Source organism: Cyprinus carpio, chromosome A20 (genome assembly GCF_018340385.1).
Source record: "Cyprinus carpio isolate SPL01 chromosome A20, ASM1834038v1, whole genome shotgun sequence".
In the NCBI taxonomy this organism is placed as follows: domain Eukaryota; kingdom Metazoa; phylum Chordata; class Actinopteri; order Cypriniformes; family Cyprinidae; genus Cyprinus; species Cyprinus carpio.
The window spans coordinates 23,551,372-23,562,567 of record NC_056591.1 but is presented as its reverse complement, the minus strand read 5'-3'; the positions used below and the strand labels follow the sequence as shown (position 1 = coordinate 23,562,567).

Genomic DNA, 11,196 nt, shown 5'->3' with positions numbered 1-11,196 from the left:
GGCTCCACCGTGTCCTCTGAGTCTGTGTGGATCAGTGCAAGCTGTATCACGCATGATGACTGGCGGCCCTTGTGATCTCCCTCACCTTGAGCCGGCGTGGTGAAAAATGATGTCCTGAATTCTAACGAGGGAAGGTTGGGTTCTTCATGACTCGACTGTCCCATGTACACGCAGGGCAAGGAATTTAATGGCAGAAAAATGAGCCTTCAGTCAAGATTTTAACTTCCGTTACTAGGCTCTTCTGTATCGGTTAGGGACGAAAAAAATCTCAGCGGCCTTTAGAGTCCCCTTGTGGGTGGTTTGGAGTGTCGTACCTGGTGAAGAGTTTTGGAGAGGGTTTCAAGTTCCTCCTCCGCGTTCCAAGAAGCTGTTGCGGTGCTCCTGCGTGATTCCCTCTATCCCTCCTGCAACTTCTTTTCCAGGGCCTGCAATGAGGACGAAAGACAGCGGTTAGTGCATGTGCGTCAGTTCATAATAATCATCAACCTGCAAACACCGCTTACATCCATCTCCGATCCAAATCAGGATGTTTATCCTAAAGCGTCCACTACGAAAGGTAGTAATATAATGTCTTAACGTCATCTCTAGAGCGAGGTTTGTTGTTCGATCTGCGCTTCTGATTGCTGATCAGCTGAAACAAAAAGAATCACAGAGTGAATCATTTCACATGCTTTGAGTTTAAAACGGTTTTAAAAGTGTGTGTCATTGTCTTAAAACCTTCTACCCTACTGTAGACGCATACTCTATTAACCAAAAAGTTCTGGAAACAATTCCAGATGATCTCAAAAATGTTTTCATTTAAATGGTTGAAACTAGTCTTGTAGTCAAACATATATTGTACATATATGTATGTTTGTGTGTGTGTAAAAATTTTTAATTTAAATTCAAATTGTGTTATTTGTAGAATGCACAAAGGAGGAAAAAGCAGGCAACTGTATCAAAATCAACCTTAAGGGATCCCTTAAAATAAAATGAAATAAATAAAATAGTGTGTCTGTAGTGTTATTTCAGAATTGCCGCCAGTATGAACTTTGAACAGAACATGTGTATGAAGAACTTTGAAATGTCACTTCCATTGACATTCTGGATTACTTCCAATGTTTTAAAAAAAAAATTCTCTGGTAGATATAGATACACACTTTAATTGTAATATTTCACAATAATGCCGTACACCAAAATACAGTCATACCTATATATACTTATGGTATTAAAATCTAAACTTTGTGACCAGCAGTGTCTATGTTCTGTTTTTAGTTTAAAAAATGCAATCTACCAGAGATTTATTGATTATAATGTACTATAAGAACATCCAAGACAGACAGAACATATGGAAGTAAAAGCAGCGCATTATGATTACAATCCCATGTATTTTTAAGCGCCATTAGGTGCATCACGGGAGATAGTACCAGGCTGTTCTGGCTCGGTTGTTCAAGCTGCGGCGAGTGTTTTCCCTTTCCAGCTGCTTCAGTCCGCAGCATGGGCAGCCGTACTCCATCCTCCAAAGCAACTTCTCCACTTTCTCGTGTAGGCTACACAGAGAAGTTTTATCACTTCGTTCAGTAAAATGAAACAAGGCAACAGAGAGAAATCCTAACAGATCCTCATTATTTTATAACAAAGCTGCTGTGGCATTCCCATTATTTTTTTCAGTCTAGAGCGGATGATTGGCCTGATTTCATTCCCATGTTTACGGCAGGTTTTCTATGTTTTAATAAGAGTACTGGGCACGTTGATCTTCAGCTCATTTAACAAGGACTGGAGCACTTTATATTTAATGGAGTGGCTTTCAGAAAGGGAAGCAAATCAAAAGCGAATGCTTCTTCTGGCTGTGAGCTCGTCTCAATAGAGTGAGTGTGTGAGTGCAGTACCTTTGAACAGCAGCCATGAGCTCTTTCTCCCGCTTGGATTGGGTCTCGATGAGGGCGTCTTTCTCCTGCAGCAGGGCTCTGTTTTCCTCCAGGGTTTTCTCCAGCTGGCCGACGGTATCCTCCAAAGCCTGCTTCTTCCCCTGCACTTCCTGCAACTGAGACGCCACAACACGGACAGAGATGAGTACAGTAATGCTATACACACCACGAACAATTCAACATTAAAAACACCATTGTTTCTAATGTTTACTCAAATGTGCAACTTTGATTTTGCACGTGAGGCCGAATTTTTTCTTGCTTTCAAGGAAAACTGTTCAAATTGTATGTTTTCAGAAACTAGTGCAATCATTAAAATATTAGTAAATAAGCATTTCGTAGATTTCGAAATTATTTAACTTACCCAAGTAACAAGTAGGTTTTTTTTTATGTTCTAGCATAAACCTTAACTAAATATGTTAGATTTATGCTTAAAAAGCGAAGACAAAACTATAAAACTAGGAAACCTAAAATAAAACAAAACAAAAAATGGTTAGTTTTAATAATTCCCATACTTTTCATTTGTGAAATAAATGAAATAATAAAATAAATAATTTAAATTAAAATAAAATTAATTTATAATAATTACAGTTTTTTTTATAATAATGTCTTAAATGTATCTTGTTTAAATGATATTCTGACATTTGTGCTGAAAACGGAGACTAAAATATAAATGAGTATAATGATTTTATAGTAAATGTATTTGCATTAATCCATTTCAGCACAGAAAATGCAGGAAAAAAACATCAGCAGATGTCAAGCAGATCACTCAAAGTGACTCAAACTGCACTGAAGTACTACGCAGGTTAGAAAAATGTGGACCCCAAACATTTTGTTGTTGACTGCTGGATCATATTAATCCTCCCTACAGCTGTGCATACAAGGAAACTGTACAAAACAATGATTTAATAACCCACAAGTAAGATTATTCCCAACCATAATGAAGTAGTGTCTGTCACATGAGAAGCTGTTTGCCGCGGATCTATTAGCAGAAACGCCCGTGGGGAATTCACTGCTGTGTTTGGTTTAGCATTGAAATGGAGATGTTGTTAATATGCCCCTGATTAACTCGAACTAAAAAGATCAACTTTTGACTTTTGATTTTGGGGCTGCATAATCAGACTTTAACGGTTGAAACAAGACGGTGATCAAACTAGACAAAAAGTGGCATTTGAGGCGTTTTGGAATGAATAATCAGAAAAAATAGTTTTTGGCTAGTTTTGCAGTTTAGGACTTTAGAATAAAGCATTTTGGAGGATGGGCCGTAACCTGCTGAGCCTGCGTCTGGACCTCGTCCAGCGAGGGCAGGTCTGACAGTACTTCTCCAGCGTCTCGATGCGCTGTGGCTTCTCTAGATTCTGCTCCTGTTCACCTGCTGGCACTTCTTCTTCAGACTGCTGATGTAGCGGTCACGTGTTTTCATCTGAACCCAAAACCACATTCTTGTTACTCATTTACCAAGTGCATTATGTACCCACAGATTTGTGTGTGAAATCTGTCCACAAACTCTTTCACAAGCAAATCACAATTCCGCCAATACTTAATGAAACTTTTACATTAATGACAAAAATGTTCGAACAACTGAAAACCACAAATACGCCAAAATCACATGTTGTGGATGGTCTGGTATAGTAAAAATATGATGTTTATTGTTCACCGAGAGCCTTTTTTCCTTTTTTTTTGTCCTTTTTTTTCCTTTTTTTTTTTCAAATGTTGAGTAAAAAACAAATTTTTTTTTTTTTCTGCAACCATTCACGATCCACTTTCCTGCTTAAAATGTATTCTTAACTTACGAAAATAGTTGTTCGAACAACTGAAACCACATGTATGCCAAAATCACATTATAAAATAAAAAATATACTAATCCACGTCACATTATTTCTGAGAACATTTCTGGAAAAGTGTAGAAATACGTACATAATAAAAATAAAAAAAATCCATGAACTGTAACGTGACTCCTTCTTCATATCTGAAAATCGTGAGATTAATTGTTAACTGTTTTTATTTCTAGCTTTTAACTGTAAGAAATAACCTACAATTTTTTTTTAAAATCAACAACGGCAAACAAACAGACATTTCTTTTGGTTTTAGTACAATGGCACAATAAAAAGCTCATTTTTAAAAAAATGTTTTTATTTTATTGTTGTCATTATAATATCATACTATATTTCTCACATAGCATACTGTACAGCTGGCTAATGAGAGGTCTGTAATCTGTTTTGATGGTTTGGGTGTGTTTTATGCAAATAACTAACTTCAGGCAAGGTGTGGTCGCCTCCAAATTCACATTATTGTTAAACGAAGTAAGAAGTTGTTCCGTGCATCACAAATCCAAAATAATCCATGCAGTTATTCAAATATTTTAGTACTACACACGATGCTCATTCACATGTCTTGAATGAAAAGTTCTCACCTTCTCCTCCAGCTTCTTGATATCTTCAGTGTATTTCTGTGTGTTTTGTTTGAGAAATTCGTTGAGGTGGATGACCTCCAGCTCTCGCATTAGCTAGGTTTAACGGCCCAGCTCTCCGTTCTCAAGCACAGGGGGAACTTCATGCGCTCTGGCAGCGTAGTGATCCGCTTCGGGACTCTGGCTGGATACTGGACTGTCATATGGGAGAGTCCTAAATTAGTGGAAAAGAGGCTATCAGCGGTAGGTAAGTGACCTTTTTACTGCATAAGGAAAGTATTTTTACATGATTTAATTCAAGGAGACATTACCTTTAGCTTTGAGCAGATATGAGTGCGGTCAATAGCGCCCCCTGTGGTTTGGCCCCTATCCTATACTTGTGTTGCGCCCTTAACTCGTTTTTCACTGATCCTCCGCATGGAGTTGGAGGATTTGCTGCTTTTGCCTAGAAATCACAAATCAGTAACGACACTCAGTATTCACTTTGATTTACTGGCCTTCACAGTCTGGTTGCAACAGCGCTGCTTCAGAGCACTTCTTTGGGGTTCCATGCGGAGAAGTGGTTTTGAAAACAAGCACACTGAAAAATTCCTTTTGAGAGAAAGACATGCTCGCTGGAGGCAGTTACTGTGATGTGGTAGGCACAACTACTTTGGTAAGAAATGTTTTTACACTTGTAATGACATTTTAAAGTGTGCTTATCGTACTTGGTTTGGACATTTTCTGCCTATGAGCAAAATAAGAGAGTGTGTGGTTAAACATTACTAGATTTAGACCAGCATACTAAATACCAGCAAAATCAGAGAACTGACTGCAAAGCTTTCTCATGGTAACCCATTTTTTGATCAGTTAAAGGTGCTGCAAGCTATTTGTTGGGAAAATGTCCCTTTTTCCTGAAAGAGATCACTAAATTAGATGTTCTGAAAGATATCTGTTTGTGATAAGCCAAGATTTTAGAAATATAAACAACAATGTGGCCAAGAAATACTGACACACAAAACTGTAAATATATATCTATATACTATATATATATATATATATATATAAATATACATAATTACAAATTAACTGACGTTGTTTCTGACGTAAAAAAATAAATAACTTATTTAATACATATAATAATAATAACTAATGTAAGGGGAAACAAGTTTAACCCCTAAAATATAAATTATAGTATAATAATGATAATCATAATAATTCAGAAGGAGTGTAATACAATTTTTTTAAATAATAATAATAAAATTTTAAAACAACAATAACAAATAAACAAAAATGTTTTTGGCTTTAGTTACAATCGGCAACATAAAAAGCTTCCATTGCTTTTGCGTATTGTGCTCCTCTCTCAAACTTGACTTTGTAGGGCAGTGTGTTTTGGAAAAAAGGGGGAGGCGTGTCCTAAAATCTAGGCGAGAAGTTCCCAAACACTGCTTACGCAGCCCCCACACCTTTGAATAAAGTGAACACAGAAAATGTAAACGAGCAATAAACAATCCAGACAGCAAATCTGTCATGTGATGTGAAAACCTGAGCATTATAAAGCAGGACTGAGGCCAGCTAAAAAGCATAAACCCTTCTCAAGTTATGTTTCCTCATGGGTAATTCTTGGCAGAGATGTGCGTACGTTTGGTGTCTGAACACAGACAGTGGCCGTCTGCTCTGTGGCACTGCCCCGTCTGTCAGAGCTCACCTAAGAAAAGCAACACTACTCGGTGACGGCGTGATACGAAAAATGCTCAGGTCACAGCAATCCATACATGGGTCACAGTCCCCGAACGCAGCCTTGACAATGTGTTAAATAATGAAAAACACTGTTAATGAAGCCCATCTGGCCCCTCCTCAGAAACAGGGAGCTAATGACTAACCTCCAGACACAAAACAGATGAATCCATTATTTTGTTTATCGTGGGAGGTCAGTATAGGCCTTGTTTGACAGGAAATGATGTGTAGAAGCAGTGTGCATTGTGGCCGTGTTTTTTTGGCTAGGGTGAGTGAGTTTTTTTTAATTGTTGTCGGGCTATGTATACATGCATCAGATGGACATTTTTTAACCCATTGGAATAAATATTTACCTAAAACATATGGTTCTTGTTCTTTGCCAGCACACTCGAGCACTCTAAAAAGTTGTCTTTGTTTACTCACCGGTCCATCTCAGTTCTCTCTCTGCCTCAGGAGCCCCTCCTTAATCCTTTACCAGGGTATTGACAGGGAGAGACGTTCCACCACCCGGCATCTGCACAAAACAACAATTATAGGCATTAGAAGCTCACTCATCTAGTAAACACGCCGCGGGTCAGGCTAGCGTTGTACTTATGGTAAGCACACTGTAATTAGCCATACTCTGAATTATCATAATAAACCATCACGGCAACATATAGCGCACGTGAGCATTACAGTTAGAAGAACTCCAGGGGTTGATTGTAAGTAGGTCTCTTCTCGCCTCGAGTCTTTGGGCTACGCCGAATCTAATATTTTGTCATTTTGTTTATAACTTTACTTGCATGGTTACTTCCGAAGAACTGCATGACTCCCTGAAAGTATGTGATCTGAAGTTTAAAAAAAAATGTATACCTAAAAACCATATCTAGTGGAATTTTAGCAATTTTTAGGTTACTGGACAAACAAACAGCCACACATATAACATGTAGTTTCCCCATAGCTCTCAAGTCAGTAATGTACACAATCTTCAGCGAGTGCACGTGCATGCTTGAGTGAAGGGCGTGACGGGTCATGGCTCTTTAACACAAAAGATACACTTACGGGTCACCTAAATGAAGCACATTATAAATGGCCCATTGATGTGCTATTCAGAGAGTAGTGAAAGAACCCACTAAATGATGTCTAAATGAAAACCCACTGATGATGTCACAGTTCACAGCTAAAGAATATAAATTCACCATGGACATTTGCATACTCTATCTGTATAACACACTACATCTACGAATTAATTTTATGATCCCAATATTTGTATAATAGGGGAGATTGGGGTTAGTGTGTCACCTCTTTCATTGTGAAACGTAATTTTCAGATCCTTTCTAAATATTGGTAAAAAAAAAAAACAGAAAAAAAGTGCGTTATAAAACATTATTAAAAGTACAAAACATATATCAAAAATATGGTTCAATATCACTACTTAATATAATTTTATACCTGTTTTATATATTATATATCTTATATATATATATATTATATATATATATATATAGATTAATCTATACAAAAAATATTTGTTTTTTCAATAAAAGATTTTATGTTACTACTTTATTGATATAAATCAGGATCTATAAAATAAGCAATAAAAATAAACATAATAATAATAAGGTTTACGTATTTAATATAAAATAATTTTTATTACATGTAATATAACATGTTTAAATAATACATTAAGTTAAAATGTTGTCCTATAAAAATATAATCACTACGTTATTTCAGATCTAGATCCAGGATTTGCATGTTTCCCTGTAAGAAATTACAGTTAATAAAATTTCAAGATTAGTTATTTAATTTTAGAAATGTTTATATTTTTGATTTTTTTCAATGAAATTACATATGAGCATTTTTAAATTATTTGTATTTGTAAAAATCTATACTTTCAAATTGTAGTTTAGACACCTGTAAAATCGTTTAAAACACATTATTTTCTTTAATGTCAAATTATATATTTAATTATTTTTATTCATATTTCAACAAATTTATTTCAAAAATATTTACAATTAATATAATTTCAATTATTAACTTTTTTTACTTTAACTTCATATATGAGCCTCCAGAGGTCATTCGTTATTGAGTCTTTTGTAAATCCAAGAAAACTCTTCGAAGAATCAAAACAACTCTTTATGAGTCCTCTGCACTTGTGCACGGGGATACGGAACGTCATATTTTATCCACAGAGACCATTGGCTGCCGATCCACTTGACTATGCATTACACACCAAAGCTGATGTGGTTGCGCGCAGGAGCAAAACAGCAGATGCCAATTACACAACCAGTTATCAGATCCTATTACCACTTCATTTGTACGATCATGACTACTTTAAAAAATAGTGCCATATTGTTTTCCTGACCGTGACTCCCGCCAGGCTCACAAATGCCAACCCTATAAATTCGCTGCACATATCAGTGTGCGCAATCAAGCCTGCAAAACATGCCTTTATTTGCACTCTAGAGAGGTGTTTAGTCCCAGCACCACCTGCGCAGTCAGTGATAGAAGCAGGTGCCACTTTTCATTGCCAGGCCTCCCTCAACTCTTCACATAGCTGAAGATATTTTTAACAGTCAGTGTGTGGTATACACACTCCACAGTGTGTGAGGCTCCAATCACCAAACCACTCGCCCAAAGGGACGCTGTGCCGAAGTAAGTCCCTAACCAGTTGGGTGGGTTGGCAAGCAGCGACCCAACAAACACAAGGTGGGAAGCAGATGACAAGAGACTGGATGGCAGTTACGCTCTATTCTCATCTTACGCCAAAAATGAAACACAGCTATGAGTTTCTTTCTTTCTGCCTAACACGGGTGCACAACCCCCTGTAAAACTTGTCCAGAAAGTAGTCCAGCTACCCACTTAGCTCATGTGACAGTGACATAACAGATGGAAATTTAAGCTGCGTTGACTCTCGTGCCTCTGTGCCTTTGTGGATTGACCACTCATGTTAGCAATTCTTCCCAGAGGTCCCCTGATAACTTACTCAAACTAAATCACAACCCTTCTGTACTTGCGAGAGTAGCTTAGATACATAGGATCTATCAACAGTAAGGGGATGGGACCCCGTCAACACTCCCCGTAAAGCCAGAACGATAAAAACATGTTTCCATCAAATTTGCTATTGGCTAACAGTCTGCCAATGTAAACATAAAATCCTTTGAAGTGTATAACTAATCTTTAATGAATTAAATGCCAGAAGAAGCCCAAATAAACAGTGACATCTTAATGCATTCTTAATTTAACTATTAGAATAATTTTTAATATTTTAATAAACACAACTAACAACACTACAGAGATGAGTAACTGAGTTCACTATTTTTGAGTTTATTATTTTTCAAAGGTAATGCCTCTGCTCCACTGGATTGGATTTGCCAATAAAATAGGACCCCGAACGAGCTGTATTCACTTCGGAAAAAAAAACAACTAGCACGTAATGATTCATAAAGCTCTTTCGGGCTCCCGGCCCTCAGCCCCTACTTAAAATGACCATTATTCTGCCCTTAAATGGGCCCAAAATGTTTGTGTTTTTTGTTTTTATAAAAGTAAATAATCCTTTTAACACACAAGCAATCTGAGCGTCGGTCTGCCCCCCGGTATCATTCTGAGGGTTACAAGAATTTCTAAGACATTAATGATGTTATTTTGATTAATAGTATTAATTGGCTTCCTTGAAGCAGCTGTGACAGGGTGGAGTGAGGCTCCCCCATCCGCCAATGATAAGTCCAGCAGCCCTGTGAACGACTCCATGCATTTTCTGACCAGCCACGGTTTAACGTTGAAGAGTGGAGAGCGTGTAGGCCAGGACATAGCTGTCACGTCCCCACCACGCAGTGTCCTCTGCGGAGGATTGTTGTCACCCATGGCAGATAAAACCGAAGAAGTACCGCGCGCATTCCTATTCAACGCCAGGACCTTTACTACTTACATAAGATATTGTTGACCCTAGGTCCTCCATCCAACTCTGTCCATAAATGGCGGCTGTTAGATGTCTGCCTGACTTATGAGCCTCTTTTCAATGTGTCAGTGTTTGTCCCCATGATCCTCAATCTTCTTCGGTCCCCAACTAAACAAGCTACAAGCATGCATCTACCCAATCCCTCCCACTTGCCCGCCACAAGGGAGACATACGCGTCTGTCCGCTAGGTCCGGTGCACCTACTGGGAATAAATGTTTTAAAAAAGTTTTCAGCCAATTTTCTTGAATTATATACGACTCAAAGCTTTATGAGTCAGGAGTCTAAACTTGTTGCCCCACCTCTGGTCTACAGCATGTGACGGCACTTTTTGTGTCTCCTTTCCACGCCGGCCATTTAAATAGTCAAGATAGATAAGGAAACAGCTGCTTGGAGCAGGAACCTCAGTCATTACAGTAGACTGAGTGCCCGGGAAAATACAAAATGCCTGTGTCTTTAATTTTCATTCTCCCTTTGGTCCTCGTTCTCCTCGAGTCAACAACATTTGAATAGCGTCCTTCACTCTGCGAGTCTTGGATAACCTTCCTCTGCCTAATTCCTACTCTTACGTAAACACTACACCGCAGAATTCCATGTGTCTCTTCTCCACACCTATCCCTTGCTCTCCCGCGCCAGACGCGTCACTTCCTTTTCCTCTTGCCACCTGGTTGGCAGACAGACCTCCCAAGAAGTAGCTTCCCTTTTTTGGTCAATAATTCGGCGGAGCTGTCCCCTCCGCCCAGTGCACCACTGTCCCGGCTCCGCCGGAATAACACTACGTTGGCACCTGTTTCTGGTTCACTCCTGCGCGTCTCTCTTATTTCCTCCTTCTTATGTCTTCACTTACTCCCCCTCGTGTGCTCACCCACTCTATACTCTCAGCAGCTGGTGTCTATTTGCGGCGCACGACACTGTCCACAATCCCACACGCGCTCGGTACTCACCTTAACCCCGAGTGCCTACAATGCCCACATCCGTTTTACCAGCCTGGCGCGACGTGCAATTTTTCTAAGTAAATGCTACTCTTTACCCCCCATCCGATGTGGTGGAACAGCACTACGCTCCGCTCTACGCCTTAGCATCTGCCTATTTTTTTAACTTCAATCACTACCTCCTCCTCCTACATCCTCAGTTGGTCAACACTCAACTACACAACGTTACTTTTCCCCCCCCACACAAAAATGTCTGGGTCGACCACCCACCCAAAAGTATTGTTGAAAGACAGAGAGAAA

General features: G+C 38.7%; 1 pseudogene; it reads right to left on the bottom strand.

Moving 5' to 3' along the window:
* Window positions 1–547: 547 nt before the first annotated feature.
* LOC122149065 overlaps window positions 548–11,196 on the bottom strand; it is a 45,878-nt pseudogene continuing 35,229 nt past the window's right edge.